The sequence below is a fragment of the Urocitellus parryii genome, chromosome 3, assembly GCF_045843805.1.
Source record: "Urocitellus parryii isolate mUroPar1 chromosome 3, mUroPar1.hap1, whole genome shotgun sequence".
Classification (NCBI taxonomy): domain Eukaryota; kingdom Metazoa; phylum Chordata; class Mammalia; order Rodentia; family Sciuridae; genus Urocitellus; species Urocitellus parryii.
Genome location: NC_135533.1, coordinates 6,482,456 through 6,498,010, shown reverse-complemented (window position 1 = coordinate 6,498,010; position 15,555 = coordinate 6,482,456). Strand labels below are relative to the sequence as shown.

General features: G+C 46.6%; 6 non-coding genes across 6 annotated transcripts; all 6 read right to left on the bottom strand.

Annotated features, from left to right (window-relative positions):
• Window positions 1–695: 695 nt before the first annotated feature.
• Window positions 696–769, bottom strand: Trnac-gca (transfer RNA cysteine (anticodon GCA)). The gene has a single exon. It is a non-coding gene; the product is annotated as a tRNA-Cys (tRNA).
• A 939-nt stretch (window positions 770–1,708) lies between these two features.
• Window positions 1,709–1,780, bottom strand: Trnac-gca (transfer RNA cysteine (anticodon GCA)). The gene has a single exon. It is a non-coding gene; the product is annotated as a tRNA-Cys (tRNA).
• Window positions 1,781–4,572: 2,792 nt separating this feature from the next.
• Window positions 4,573–4,644, bottom strand: Trnac-gca (transfer RNA cysteine (anticodon GCA)). The gene has a single exon. It is a non-coding gene; the product is annotated as a tRNA-Cys (tRNA).
• A 3,064-nt stretch (window positions 4,645–7,708) lies between these two features.
• Trnac-gca (transfer RNA cysteine (anticodon GCA)) lies at window positions 7,709–7,780 on the bottom strand. Its single transcript has one exon. It is a non-coding gene; the product is annotated as a tRNA-Cys (tRNA).
• Window positions 7,781–9,651: 1,871 nt separating this feature from the next.
• Window positions 9,652–9,723, bottom strand: Trnac-gca (transfer RNA cysteine (anticodon GCA)). Its single transcript has one exon. It is a non-coding gene; the product is annotated as a tRNA-Cys (tRNA).
• A 4,850-nt stretch (window positions 9,724–14,573) lies between these two features.
• Window positions 14,574–14,645, bottom strand: Trnac-gca (transfer RNA cysteine (anticodon GCA)). Its single transcript has one exon. It is a non-coding gene; the product is annotated as a tRNA-Cys (tRNA).
• Window positions 14,646–15,555: the final 910 nt, after the last annotated feature.

Here is a 15,555-nt window from a genome sequence, read left to right as displayed (position 1 = left end):
GAGGCGGTTCTCAAAGGAAAGTTCACAGGACTGAGCTCATACTTTAAAATAATAGAAAGATACCAAATAAATAATCTAACGTCACATCGCAAGGCCTTAGAAATATAAGAATGAGACAACACCAAACCCAGTAAAAAACAGTGTTCTGAAATCAGTGAAATTCAGTGAGCACTGACTGTAACTGGATGGGAACCCTCCTGACATCTGCAGCCTCCTTCAGGTCTTCACCTCCTCATTTTGCTGGTCCTTGTTAGCACAGTCTCAGCCCCGTCCCCCACCATAGACTGCCAGTTAGGGACCTGGGAGTGCAGAAACACATCTCATCATCCAGTGGCCAGCTCTGGACAAACCAGTGCCATTTCTCCTTGACTGTGAGCATGGGATGAAGGTGGGGTGTGTAGGGATGAAAGAGAAGTACAGGGAGGTGGGACCTACTGTGTGTGCATTGCACTCATGAGGTGGGAGACTCCAAATCAAGGTGACCTTGGGGCTCTTGGGTGATGATAGTAGGGTAGTAGGCTTGAGGACATAGGCCCTATAAATAAATGAAGTATCATTGTGACCCCAGGTCCTGCAGCTCTGAGAAGCAGGATCTAAGGTAGTTTCTATAAACCCTAAGCAATGGAGATCTCCCGGTGTCACTCATGACCCACCAAAGAGGTACTGGTTAAAATAGCTACTAAGTAGTACATAAATGAGGGGGCACCTGGATTTGAACCAGGGACCTCTTGATCTGCAGTCAAATGCTCTACCCCTGAGATATACCCTCACTTAAGTGGAACTTTTCATTATTTCCTCTTTATCCAGGGCAGTGCACCCAGGCTACTGTGATTTATAATACAGTTTTCTATGCATGTTCTAGCAAGTTGACAGCTTTCTACACTGAAGTCTGTTGTCCTCTCTTGCATCTCCTACCTTAACTAGCCCCTCTCAGCACCTCTCCCTCCTCAGACTGAGCTGGTGGATCCACCTGTGCACCTGGAAAGCACACCTGACCCCAGCATTCCCCTAAGTCCATACACAGTGATCAGACAAGAGCTGCTGAGCCTGGTCTTCAATGAATCTCACACTCAGCCCAGGGAGAGCCTCCACCATACTCAAGGCCTCAAAGAGGGGGCTTGTTATTTCACTCCATCACTCGTTCCCTCAACACACAATCATGGAGCTTGTTAGGTGCTAGATCCTGTCATCCATGTTGAGGTCAGAGACACAGGGAAGATATAGTCCTTGTTCCTCAAAAAATCTTGGTTCAAACAGAAGAAAAACTCAGGAACAAAATGTTTCCACAGAGATCTCAGAGAGAAAGGAGCCCCTGCTCAGGCTTCAGGGGGACCTTCCTGGAGAGGTCACAAGGAGGATTTGCCTAAGGAAAAGCTGGGTTCCTCAACCCCACACAACTCAGAAGGCTGGATATCCATGCAATGAGGGAGCCTCATGGTCATTGCCTTGGAGGACAGCCTGTGACAGAGCATGACCAGCCATGACCTGGAGTAACCTCATAGCCTGACCTAAAGCAGTGTCCTTCTAGAGAGGAGGACACAGGTATGATCTGAGCAGAATCCATAGCGCAAGGGTATATATTGTTCATGCCTGTGACACTGCAGTGGGATAAGAGCTTATATAGATGACATGGGTCATTATTATGTGACTCCTTGTCATTTACTACTTCAGAAAATAGTATCACTGGCATCTAAAAGAGATTCTAGCAAGGAGGCACCTGGATTTGAACCAGGGACCTCTTGATCTGCAGTCAAATGCTACACCCCTGAGCTATACCCCCTCCTGTCATGTGTATGTAATAAGCACCTTAAATCTGGATGGTCACACCCTGGATTCTCAACCTGGAGAGGTGCACTTGCTAGTGTCTGCCTTCATAGGCTTCCTTCCTGTTAGGCCATGCCCCTTCCTGTGTTCACAACTGTAGGTATAACCAGTACCCTTCCTCCCAAGAACCTGGATGGGAGCAGGCCATAACAATCTTGGATGTCTGCAGCTAAAACCTTCTTCACACTCAATTTGATCAGCCAGATCATAAGAGCTGCCTGCTCAACAGACCCTGGAGAGGTCAGGGTGGGGTCTGCGATGCACAAGAGCAAACATTTTTGGTTTCTTCCTGAGAACCCCTAACCTGACCCTCTGAGAAGGGGACCTAGGGATCTTGTGTGCAATACATCTTGACAAATATCATTCTCCAGTATTTCCCCTTTCCATCATCTTCTTCTTCCTCCTGGTTTCTTTCCTCTATTCTGTTGATTTCCTTTCAATTTTCAGAAGATACTCCCAACTTTATTTTCCTTTTTCCTCTGTATCTATCACATATAAGAGAAAGTATACAATCTTTGATACAGAGTTTGGTGTATTTTTCTCAACAAATGAGATTAGTTCATTTGCAAGCTGTGAGGTTTGTTATTGATATTTTCTGTATATAGTATTCATTAAATATTTTCTATAGTGCCAACTTAGTGGTCATGAGTTCTTGTAGTTTCTGCTTATCTTGGAAGGTTTTAATTTCTTCTTTATTCTAAAGGATACCTTTATTGGCTCTAGCAATCTTGGTGAACAGTCATTTTCTTTCAGTACCTGCAACACATCACTCCAAGCCCTCCTGGGTTTTATAGTTGGTGCTAAGAAATAAAAAATAATTCTGATGGGCTTGCCTCTAAGTGTAACCTGACATTTATCTCCTGAGGATTTTAAAATTCTATCCTTGTTCTGCATGTTGGTCATATTATCATTTGTCATGCAGAGATTAATTTCTGATCTTGCCTATTTGAGGTTCTGGATGCCTCCTGTACCTGAAAATCCATATCAGTCTCATGTGTTGGTTATGGCATTTACTTCCTTTCTTTAATATGGTCCGAATGATCAAGGCTGGCCACTGAGATTCTACCCTATTACAGAGACTTCCAACTAAACACTTTATTAGATTTATAGTCTTTCATTTCCAACATCAGTTTGGTTTTTCAGGATCTCTTATTTGTTTATTGAATTTCTCATTTTTATCTTGTACTGAATTCCTTAATTTCTTCAGTTGTTTCTGTGTGTTCCCTTGGAATTCATTTATCATTTTTAACATTTTTTTTTTAGTTTTTATCCCCTATTTAATCCACTTTGGTATCCCTGAATTCAGTTGTTGGTGAATTATGAACATTTGGAGGCAATATGTGACCTTGTTCCTTCATATTTTTTGTATTTCTGTGTTGGGTTTTATGATCTGTTGAGATGGATTTTTCTTCCACTTTTATGTGTGAACCTTTTGATGGTACAACCTTCTCTTGCCATAGTGTTTGGGATATCAGGCTGATGTGAATTTTTTAGTGTATTTCCAAATGGATTTTGTAATACAGTTTCTCTGCTATTTCTTTGGTGATGACTAGTGTATTTTGATAGAATGTGTATTGTGTCAGCTCGGAGGATTACACTTTCTCTGTACATCTCAAAAGAATGATGTTGTTCTTATAGGTATGACAATCTGTGTTTTATAAAGCTGTGTATGTGAGATCCACCATCTGTGGTTGCTCCTCTTCACTTAATAACTTTGTTCATTCTAAAGAGAAATGGGAGTGATCTAGATTGACACACATCATAGTGGTGGTGTCCACAGCCTTTGAGTTAATTCTCTTTGTTTTTGCTTTTGGAATAGATGTCCATGAATGGGACCTGTGGGGCCCCATATTCAATCCTACTTGGGCCTGGACATTAGTTTGTGGGTTTTGTCTCTTTTACTCTGAAGTTCTACACCCAAGGATCCAGGAAGTCTTACAAGGTCCCCTCCTTTCTAATGAACTAATCCCCAGATAGACTGGCCCTGCTCAAGCTGTCAACTTCCCCATGCTTCCCCATGGGCCTATCCCACAACTTCTAGAAACCTCCCAGCCAGCTCCCTGCACTTGTGACCTCCTGACTGTGGGGACGTCAGTGTGGAGACTGCCTGTTTGAGCAGCTGCCTCACCCTCTCCTGCCCTCTGAGTCCATCTCCTCCTCCCCCTCCTCCCCCGTGTGCCGTGCTGTTCCTAGGGATTGCCCTGCACCTTCAGTCTCTGCCCTTCTCTCTTCTCAGCTTCTAGCCCTGGTCTTTGAATGGTGACCCCTTCCCAGAGACACCAGGACTCCCTTTTGGCCTCAAACCAGCAGCCCAGCACAGCTGGTAGGGGAGGACCTGAAACAGGACAGGTCATTTGACAGTTCAGGCCTGCAGGATGCACTGAAGTGGACTGGCCTCTCCTCTCTGTGGACCTTTCCCCTAGAGGCTCCACCATGAAACCAAAGACCACGGGGGACCAAGGATGCAGAGTAAGAGCTGCCATCTTAAGGGCACAGCATATGGAGTTGGAGAGCTACGGGGGGAGGGGGCGCCATGCAGAAATCAGCATTATGCACTCCACAATTGTTTGGGTCACTTCTTAAAATATTCTCTGTCCCAGGACCCATGAGCACTGACTCACCTTTGAAGGTGTCAGGAAGTGTGGTAGTGAACACCTAGGTGCCTCGCCTCTCTCCATATTCACAGCTGAATCAGTGTGGTAGAAAAAAAGCTGTAAACAGAACACTGTGTTCATTGAGTGCAAAAGGAGGGGGCACCTGGATTTGAACCAGGGACCTCTTGATCTGCAGTCAAATGCTCTACCCCTGAGCTATACCCCCTGTTCTTCATGTTTGTGTAATAAGCACTCTAAACCTGGGTAGCCACACCCTGGATTTTACCACCTTCACATGTATACTTACTAGTGTTAGACCTTCACGTGCATCATATCCTGGAATATCATCTACAAGTTCCAATATTGTTCTCTTGCCAATTAGAATTACTGTAAGTTAGGATAGACATTAGCAAGGGATAGTGAGAGTCCTCTAGGGACTGGAAGGTGACTCCTGGCCCGAAGTGGGGTATCTTTTCAGGCTGTGGTGCACGTGCATTTTCCATCAGGGAGAAAGGAATGGCACTCACAGTGCACCATGGAGTCCTTGGGTGTGGGAACAGGTGACACATGCTAAGGGGAACCCAGTCAGTCAAGGGGGCACAGCTCAGGGATAGAGCATTTGACTACAGACTGTCCCCTCCCCCATTAAAATTTTATGATTCCACGTTGAACTAATCAGAAAGATGGGAAAGGTCTCTGTTTTTAGTAAGGTCAGCTTGTAATTCTGATGCAAATTCAGTTTGGATAACTGTGATTCAGCAATATGTCACTCCATAATGTCAACTTTATAGAGCGACTAAGGAAGATCTTCAGAAAAACACAGAGGTCATTGACAACAAGAGCTTAGTAATTGATGGCACCAGAGACAACTGATACAAGCCTCAGGAAGGGTGGGGCTGAGGGTGAATGGCAAGGAGAACCCTGACCAGAGAAAAGACCAGTGTAGGTTTGCAAAAAAAAAAAAAAAAAAAAAAAAAAGAAGGAAGGAAGGAGAGAGAGAGAGAGAGAGAGAGAGAGAGAGAGAGAGAGAGAAAGAAAGAAAGAAAGAAAGAAAGAAAGAAAGAAAGAAAGAAAGAAAGAAAGAAAGAAAGAAAGAAAAAAGATATAACTAGCAGGGGACACCTGGATTTGCACCAGGGACCCTTGGTTTGCAGTCAAATGCTCTACCCCTGAACCCTTGCCTGAGTTTCCCTTAGCATGTGTCACCTGTTCCCACACCCGAGGACTCCATGGTGCACTGAGAGTGTTATTCCTTCCTCCCTGATGGAAACTGCACGTGCACCACAGCCTGACGAGAGACCCTGCTTCAGGCCAGAGGTCACCTTCCAGTCCCCAGAGGACTCTCACTCGTCTGCAGGCTCTTTCCTACCCAGTCTGATTTATGCACATTCTCAATTCTTTCAGTAAATGAATTGCCTCTCCTCTCACTCAGAAGTTCAGATATATTGGAGGGAGAAAGGCAGGGTCATGGCTGTATCACTACTTCCACAACACTGCCACACAACATGCAGTGTTTGTCCAGTGAGAGAAAGTCTATAATCTAATGATCTACATTAAATCCAGAAGAGGTTTCTCTGTATCAGAGATCTATGAACTTAAAAAACAATATTTTTGCCCTTTGCAAACCCCAAACATAGTGGAAAAAGTAGACTTTCTTCAATAAAAATTCCAGCACAAAAATTGGGAAAAGTGAAAGTGCAGCAACCTCACAGAAATACAAATTCCTGGGAAAAGTGGTCATACCATTTTTTAATCTGATGTTACAACTTGAACTCTTCTAGATACCAATTTCAGATTTTTCCAGCACATTCCCAATCATAATACATAAATAACCACTTCAAAACTCAGTGATGGAAACAATACCCATCAGGGATGAGGGAAGGTTCCCTGATTAGGTCCTGATTCCGTTACCTGGGAGTGGTTCCAATTCAGATGTTCTGCATAACAGCTTGCCTGGCTCCACCTTCAGAGAACACCCCCCTTTTCATCATTCTCCTTTGTAGTTTCTGAAGAAGTCAATGGAAAATAAGTGCCTTGATGACTAAGCAGTCTTCTCAGCTTGCTTCCCATGTAGAGAATGTTAGAAGCCAAGAGATCTTTTCACTTCCCATAATGCTCTTGTCAATATAGCTTTCTTAAAAAAAAAAAAAACTCTCATCGTTTTCCTATGTATTTGATTCCATTTTCCAAAAACCATGATCACAAATCATTTTACCATTGCTTTCCTAACTCAATTATAAGTATTTGGACATATTACATTTCTGTGATTTTCCAAGGAACACTTTGGTCAAACTGAGAACACATACTCAGCACCACCTTAATGATTTTCGTGGTCTAAAGAAAGGGCGTTCAGGCCACAGTTGATCTGGTCTGTTTCTGGGCTCATGCTTTACTGGAAGGCTCTGGAGTTTCTCATTTTTCCTCAATTGGTTCTTTCTGTGTGGCCCCTTCCCACGAGCAGCATGTTGATAGCTGTGGTCAGTGGGGCACTGAAGGATGATTCAGGAGAGAGGACCTCTGCTCCTGGTGCCCCAGTGTGCTTTGCTTTCCTGCTTCCTGCTGCTGGGTGATCCATGGCGCACTCACACAAGGCTGCTGCATTTCCCAGGCACACACCCAAGGAATGAAGTCCTTGCTGGCCTCGAAGTCCCAGGGAGACCCAGGATCACCACCCCTGCCCACCAGCCTCCCCTCCCCTCCCAGATGCTTGGTTCTCATGCTTTTCAGGGGACATTGCAGTTGAGGCCTCACTTGCAAGTGGCTCATTGAGTCCCCGAGGGCTGTGTCCTAATTACCTGATGGCTGTGACCATGTGTGGCTGGGGCAGCCAGGATGTGTGCCACAAACACACTGTCCCCATTCTGGCTGAACCCAGCTTCAGAGGGGTCCTCTTTCTAAGTATATCTTTGATTGGGCCCCACAAGCCAGTGAATACTTAGCAGTTTATTTTTGATCCTTGATTCTTACCCTACTTTCTCTATTTTTTCTAGTAAATATCCCCACTAGAAATCACTGTGTGATTTCTGTCTCTCTTGATGGTTGGGACTGAGACATTTGAATGAGCACAGAGCCCAGGGAGTGGAGAGTGTTCTCGCCTCTGGGAACATAGAGAAATATCTCCAAGCTCAAGGTGAGTACAAGCTATAGCCACAGAGAAGGGTCACCTGAGAAGTCAGCACAGTCTGCGAGAGTGGGGAGGATGACCAAAGGCCTTTCTAGTAAGGAGAGTGTTACATCAGGAAGGTAGCCATTTCCACCTTTGCTCTGAGGTCCTCAGTTTTTGTCCCAACAGGGGACACCTGGATTTGAACCAGGAACATCTTGATCTGCAGTCAAATGCTCTACCCTTGAGATATATCCCCCATTCTGAAAAATATGATGCACTTGATACCCTTTACATAAATTGACACATGCTGATTGGAGGAGCCCAGCCAGCTCTGTCTCTCTGACCTCTGCACTCTCCTGTCACCAACTGCCCTTCCACTAGGAAGCTTTCCTTGGTCCTTCTTATATGTGGAACCCAATCCATGTGATGGAGCATTATCCCAGGGAAAGCAGAGAGGGTAGACCAGGAACACAGGGCGTGCTCTGGGGAGGAGGAGACAGATTATTTTCTCCTCAAAGAGAGGCAGGAAGAGGTGAAGTCAGAACAGCATGAAGATGCTGGGGGCCTCTCATCACATGGCTCTTGCCTTTCCAGCAAAGAAGGAACAAAGGTCTCCTAAAGAGAGCAAAGGAGCAGAGTGATGTTCACAAATTGGAGCAAAGACAAACTATTGCCACAGTCTGGCTGGGCACAATCAGGAGCCACTTGTCAAAAGAAACGAACTTTATTTTTAGAACCACACAGGCCAAACAAAACAGCTCCTCAGGAAAAACCCTCAGAGCCCTACTGCCACCACCGGCTTCCCACAAGCCTCTCAACCCCACCCCAGCCTCTCCACCTCCCACAATCCTCCTGCTCTTGAGGCAGATTGGCTGGGTCGTGTGGGCAGAGCCAAAAAAAAGTCCCCCAATGAGCAGCTCCGTAGTCTGAAAGGACAGGGAAACAGCCCAATGAGCATCACCGCAGAGGAGCCAATCAGCTAGAAGTTGCTGGGGCCGCTGTGAGCCAATCATCAGCTGGCAGTCTGAAGGGCAGGGAAACAGCCCAATGAGCATCACCGCAGAGGAGCCAATCAGCTAGAAGTTGCTGGGGCCGCTGTGAGCCAATCATCAGCTGGCAGTCTGAAAGTTTGCTGGGGCCCCTTCGGCTGTGGCTCTCAACAAACTATGAAGTTGGCACTGTGGGAAACGGAGATGAGGTGAAATAGAAAGGAATAAGAGATTTCTCATGAACAGTTGAGGTCACTCTGCCACAGACTGTCAGGGCACCCTTTGTCTGTTTCTGTGCTCTACTCCAGCAAAGATGGGGACCCCAGAGCAAAGGTGGAAATGGCTACTGGCAATTGAATCCATGGAAGAAGGGAGCTTTGAGGAAGGGAAAGAGGCCACAGCCTCATAGGAGCTGGAGTCATGACTGAGTGGCAACTGTAGGGTCCACAAACAGTAGAGCCACAGGGTTGCCTAGGATCATGGCCCAGAGAGAGAGAGATGGAGGAGAAGAGGGTCAACATGAGGATAATTAATAGGTTCCGTAAGAGAAGAAGAAGAGGTAGGAATGAGGAGAGGTGTGAGGAAGGACTTTGCAGGTTCTAAGACCTTGAGAGGGGACAGCCATGAGTGTGGGTTGGGTTGGGGTTTTGTGTAGGATTAGACTTGATTTGGCTCACAAATAGCCAAAAACCCATACCAGACATTAACAAGCAAATTGAACCAGAAGTTTCTTTTTCTCCACATGAAAGTACCATTAGGTGGGTTTGGCATGGCATAGCATAGGGACAAGTTGCCACAGTCCTTCTCTCCAGGTATTCTAGTGCTCTGCCTTCAAGGTCCCAGTTGGCGTCTCCCACTTTAGGATCACAACACTGTCCACAGAACAGCAAAAGAAGACAAGAGACAAACTTCTCCCTGTAAAATATTGTGCTAAAGTGGATTTGGAGTGGGGCCTGAGAAATGGCACTCTGATAGACTGTTCAGGTGATTCCAATTCATACTTGGGGTTAAGAATAACCACAGTAGAGCCTCAGTGTTGGCTGCTTGTGGTAAAGAGAATGTTTATCTGGTGTGTACTGAAGAAGAGGAGGAAATTGAGGCATCTGTGTAGGAGAGGATGTCAAAAGTAAGCATGAGTAGGGGGCACCTGGATTTGAACCAGGGACCTCTTGATCTGCAGTCAAATGCTCTACCCCTGAGCTATACCCCCTGATACTTTTATGGGGCTTCATTATGTCTTTAAGTCCTACAGCAACTCGAAACAACCTGTGACCTGTGAGTCACTATTTCAGAATGAGAGTTCTTGGAAGCTGCCAGCCTGGGTCAAAGGAATCTCATCACCTTGCTGCCTACAAGACAGCCTCCCCTTCTCAGAAGCACTCATCTGTGTCCTCCCAGCCTCAGGACCAGGTGCAGGCAGCAGCCTGGAGAAGCATTGGCTTCTAGCATGGCCCTCATAGCCAAATCCTGGGCCTCGTGGCAGGTCTCCAACAAAACAAACTCCAGTGGTTGAGGTCTATTCTGACACTCTTGGTGACTGACCAACCTGACTCTTCTGTCCCAATATTCAGTTCAGGGAACTTTCTCAAAAGTAGAATCTACAACAAAATATAACCCTTCCAGCTTCTTCTTCTTTAGCTAATATACACTGAGAATGATGCAGAATGATACCCTCCAAGAATTACAAGTAATTTAGGAATCTTTAAATATTGGAGGACCAAAAACAATACAGCTCAAGGACCAGGACATGCTCCCAGCAGCTTGGCAGGAGCAGGTGACACAGATGCCAACTGTTTGACTCTAAACCTAGACAGCCTGGGTCCCTGTCCCAGGAACAGGTCAGTTCCCCTCCTTGTGCCTCAGCTGAAATCTGTAAAATGGGGGAGAATAAGAGCACACACTTGATGGGTAGTTGTGTAGACAAGATGGCTTAATCCATAGACAGCACTTCAAACAGCACTGTCACATACTAAGTTCTACATACTGTTTGCTGAACAAATAGAGTCACAAGGAATTAGCTCCACTCACTGAGTGGAGAAAGAATAAACATTAGAACTCAACCTGCAAAGACCCCACATATGGAACTATTAGAATAAATCAGAGTATCTTCCATTAGAAGGAATAGAAGCTGAATTAGGAACAAAAACTATGAACAAATACATATTTTGAGTTAATTGGATGAGACATTCAAGACATGAAAATTTAATTAGCATGTTTTCATTTTTATTTAGTTTTATTGAAATACAGCTTATTCAGTACTATGTGTAAGTATGTATAGCTTGATGGATTTTTACATATATGCCTACACATGTAACCACCTGAATTAAATCAAGACACAGGAGGTCTCTAGCACTCAGAGCGTCCTTTGGACCCCTATTATTTCCTCCCCCAAGAACCTAACCACTCACCTTCCCCGTGGATGAGTTGGCCTGCTCTGGAGCTGCATCTACATGGAATCAGACACTATATATTCTTTTGATTCTGGCTTCTTTCACCATTCACATTTGTCCACTATTGAAATGACTTGTTATTTTTAATTCCTGCTTCCTGTCCCATAGTCTGACTCTACCAGGATTTATTTATCTTACTATCAGTAGACATTTCATTTATTTCTAGAGTGAGGTTATTTTAGTCAGCTTTTTTCACTGTGAACAAAAGATCCAAAAAGAACAATTTACAGAAGAAATATTTTATTTGGGAACATGGTTTCAGAGGTTCCGTCCATGGTTGGCCAACTCCGTTGCGCAGGCAGAGATGTGGCAGAACATCATGGTGGAAAGGCATGGCAGAGAAGAACAGACCAAGACATGGCAGCCAGGAAGCAGAGAGAGAGACAGGCTTATCAACCTGCCTTTTACACCCAGAACACACTAACATTGTCACTTTGTTGCTTTGCATTGTCTGTCCCTTCCGGCATATGGTCCACCCCTTACCTTCAAGACCCTGCTGACCCTTGCCATCTCTGCAGAGCTGTCGTGAGACCACACCCAGAGAGCCTGGCTCCATTCAGGCTCTTCTGGTCACAGCTGAGGTGGCTTTGTGTTGCACATCACTCTTCCTCCCTAGACTGAAATCTCCTAAACAAGGACAAGAGACAAAGTGTCAAGTTAGATTTGGCTCTTCTCTGTATCACTGCCTCCAAAGCCAGGCCTTGCTCAGGACAATAAAAATTTAAGGAATTAATTGAGGGGCTTGTCTGCTGACTGCACAGGTCAACAGCCCTCCAGGGTTTTGTTTTCTCACAGATAGAGAAGAGAAGGGGAGGCTGCAGAGAGAGGGCCCCAGAGGCCATGAGGAAGGATTGCAGCCGGAAGAGAAATAGGTCTCCGGTGGGACAGGGTAGCCTTCTGCCTACTGGTCAGCCCTGCCTGCTCAGGATGGTGAAGTCACAGAGTGGTTTCAACACTGGAGAGGCACTCGCTGGAAGGAAATGTTGACTTACCTGTTGGCTGACAGGGTATGTAATAGCTGGAGCATTAGAGAGACTAAGGCTGGTTCATATCTCCATGCCCACCACTCAACTTATATTATTCATTAAACTGTTGTGAGCCCTGACCCCAGGTAGATGGGAAAGAGGAATGGAAATCACAAACCTTCTGGACCAAAGACAGGCTTTGGTTCTCACTCCTTGTCTGACTTGGGAGTTCATGGCATTCACAGGACTAGGCCTGCTTCTCTAGGGACTCATCTCTCTCCCAGCAGGGCAGCAGATCTGTTTTATTTCCACAAACTAATGCACTATAAATGCCTGCAGTAGACAGGGAAGGACTTAGGCTTTGAAATGGGGAAAAAGGAAGATAAAAAAGCAAAAAAACAGGAACACTAGGGGGGCACTGCAGGGCGACTGGGTATCCTGTGGGGCCCACAGGAAGGAACCTTCCACCTGCGTCCTGGTAGCTGAGACCCTGAGCAGGCACACAGTTGCCCCAAGCCACCTCCCCTCACCTCTTACACCTCACCCTCTGCCTGTCCCCACCATGCTGTGCCCTATGAGTTCTAAGTGACAGTGAACCATTCTGTCTTCCACACAACAGCGGCCCTTGCACCTTGAACCTCCTCTGAAGTTGTTGCTGCCTGAATTGTCCTGGCCACCTGCAAACAGAGAAGACACCCAGGGAGGGTTGTGCTATGTGTCCTTAATCTTCAGAACACAGGGAATTCCACTTTCTCCATCAACATGAGAGCCCAGGGCTCTGCATGGGGCTCTGGGAGCACACAAGGTTCAGCCATAACCTCACTACCACCAATCAGGATTCCATTTCTCTGCTATCGAAAGGGAGTTGGAAAGGTGGGTCTTCATCCACTGACCATTAGGTCCGTGGGCAGAAATGGCTGTTGGCTTAAACTATGAGTTTTGCACAGATTTAGGGCTTTATTACATAAATTGTGCTCTGTAGGAGTATTTCCTAATGTAGTTTGGATCTTAACTGTCTCCTGAAGGCCCATGTGTTCAAGCCTTGGTCCCTGGGTGGTGTGATTGGGAGGTGTTGGAGCCTTTATATGTGGACCTAGTGGGAGGTCCTCAGGTCACTGGGGTGTTCTTGAGGGAATAGTGGCATCCTGGCCCCTCCCCACTCTCTTTTGCTTTCTGGTCCTGAGGTGTGCGGCACTGCTCTACTACTCACTCCTGCCGTGATGGGCTCCCTCAGCACAGGCCCAAAGCAGCAGGGACAAAAGACCCGGACGTGGAGCCTCCAAGCTGATCTCTCCTCCTTTTCAGTTGGCTATCTCAGGAATGTGTTTTACTAACAGGATTCTGACTAACACACTTGCACAGAGCTATAGGATGAGAAATTGCGGTAGTGTGAGAAGAACCATGAACTCCCTTCCTGTTGGAAGCCATCCTGGGCCTAGCACAGCTCCTCTGCCCTGAGAAATAGAGGGACATGCATCCTCCAACAATGGTGGCTTTGTTTCATGATCTTCTCCAAGGACTTGGGTCCTGGAGTCTGGTGTCTGCAATAAGATAAGACCAGAACCTGAGTCTCTAGCAGACTCTCCAAAATAGTTCAGGGTAGGAGCCACCCCGTTCCCTCCCCGGAGGGTTAATTTTAAAACTAATTGTGGCAACACATATTGCAGTACTGGACATTGTTCTTAGTGCTTCAAGTTCTCTCTCTCTCTCTCTCTCTCTCTCTCTCTATCTCTCTCTCTCTCTCACACACACACACACACACACACACAGCAGTACTATTACCAGAGGAAGGAAACTTCCAGCTGCATCCTGGAAGCTGAGACCCTGAGCAGGCACACAGTTCCCCCAAGCCATCGTACTGATTCATAAACTGAGCTCCACTTAATCAGCTCCCATTTTACTGGTTCACAAACTGAGACTCTGGATATTGGTCAGCTTATCAGAGGTGATCAGACTCATTCACCCAGTGACCATCCTGGAGGTTCTACTTGGAATCAAAATCAGATACCCCAAGGAAACTTTGGAGGTCTTCCTATTGCTGCCAGATGTGGGCAAGGTGCAACTCGTCCTCAAACCCTGAGCACAGCACACTGCTTGCGCCTGCTCAGCAGATGACGTTCAGTGATCAGTGACTGTAACTGAGTAACCCTCCTGACATCCACAGCCTCCTTCAGGTCTTCACCTCCTGGTTGTGCTTGTCCTTGTTAGCACAGTCTCACCCTCGCCCCCCAACCTAAACCTGACAATTAGGGATCTGGGAATGCAGAAACATGTCTCATCACTCAGTGGCCAGCTCTGGGCTAAACCAAGTGCCATTTTTCCTTGACTGTGACCATAGGATGAAGGTGGGGTGTGCAGGGGTGAAAGAGAGGCACAGGGAGGTGGGAAGGGCACTCTAGGTGGCTTCTGAGACCTACTGTGTGTGCACTGTACTCATGAAGTTGGGGACTCCAAGTCAAGTTGGCCTTTGGGCTCTTGGGTGATGATATTGGGGTTGGAGGAAGGCCCTAGATATAAAATGAACATCAATGTGACCTGAAATCGTGCAGATCTGTGAGGGAGGTCTTATGATGGAGTCTTCCAATGTCACATGGGGCCCACCTAAGAGGTACTGGTAAGTGAGCTACCAAAGTAGTGCATAAACAAGGGGGCACCTGGATTTGAACCAGGGACCTCTTGATCTGCAGTCAAATGCTCTACCCCTGAGCTATACCCCCACTCATGTAGAGCCTCTCATTAGCACCTTTTCATCCTCAGCACCACACCTGGCCACTCTGCATGTTCCAGCAAACTGCCAGCTTTCTCCACTGAAGTCTGCCCTCCCTTCTTTCATCTCCAACCTTAGCTGGTCCCATCCCACCTCAAACTGCTGAGAGCACCTGGAATGGACTCCAGTGCTCCTCTAACACACAGTCATCAGACAAGAGCCAGTGACACAGGGTCTTTAGTGGACCCCACACAGCCCAGGGAGAACCTCCCCAAACAAACAGTCATGGAGTTTGGTAAGTGCCTGATCTGTCATCCATGTTGAGGTCACAGAAACAGGGAAGACATTGTCCTTGTTCCTCAAAAAGTCTTAGTAAAAATAGAAGAAAAACCCAGGAACAAAATATTTCCACTGATGTGGCAGGACCCCCTGGGGGTCAGCAGGGGCTTCTCACAGAGGTGACAACGAAGAGTTGCCTGAGGAAGAAGCTGGGCTCCTCAACCCCGCAGACCTCTTATAAGGCTGGATGTCCATGCAATGAGGGAGCCTCCTGGTCACTGCCTTGGAGGACAGTCTGTGACACAGCATGACCAGCCATGCCCTGGAGGAGCCTCTTAGCCTGCCCTCTGCTGTCTCCTTCTGGAGAGGAGGACACAGATGTGGCCAGAGCAGAACCCAGAGCACAAGTGAGCACACTGTGGTTGTGTGCCCAAAACCCCCAGATGTGATTGGAGACGGAGTCATAATGGAGTCCACATGATGAGGAAGGGCTCTGTTCACCAAACGCTCTGGGCCAGGGGATGATGCCTGGGAACCACTAGGGGTTAAGAGCCAAGATGGATGACGTGGTCACTATGTGACACCTTGTTCTTCAGGGCTTTAGAAGTTTTCCTCTCTGGCATGTAAAAGAGCCTCCAGCA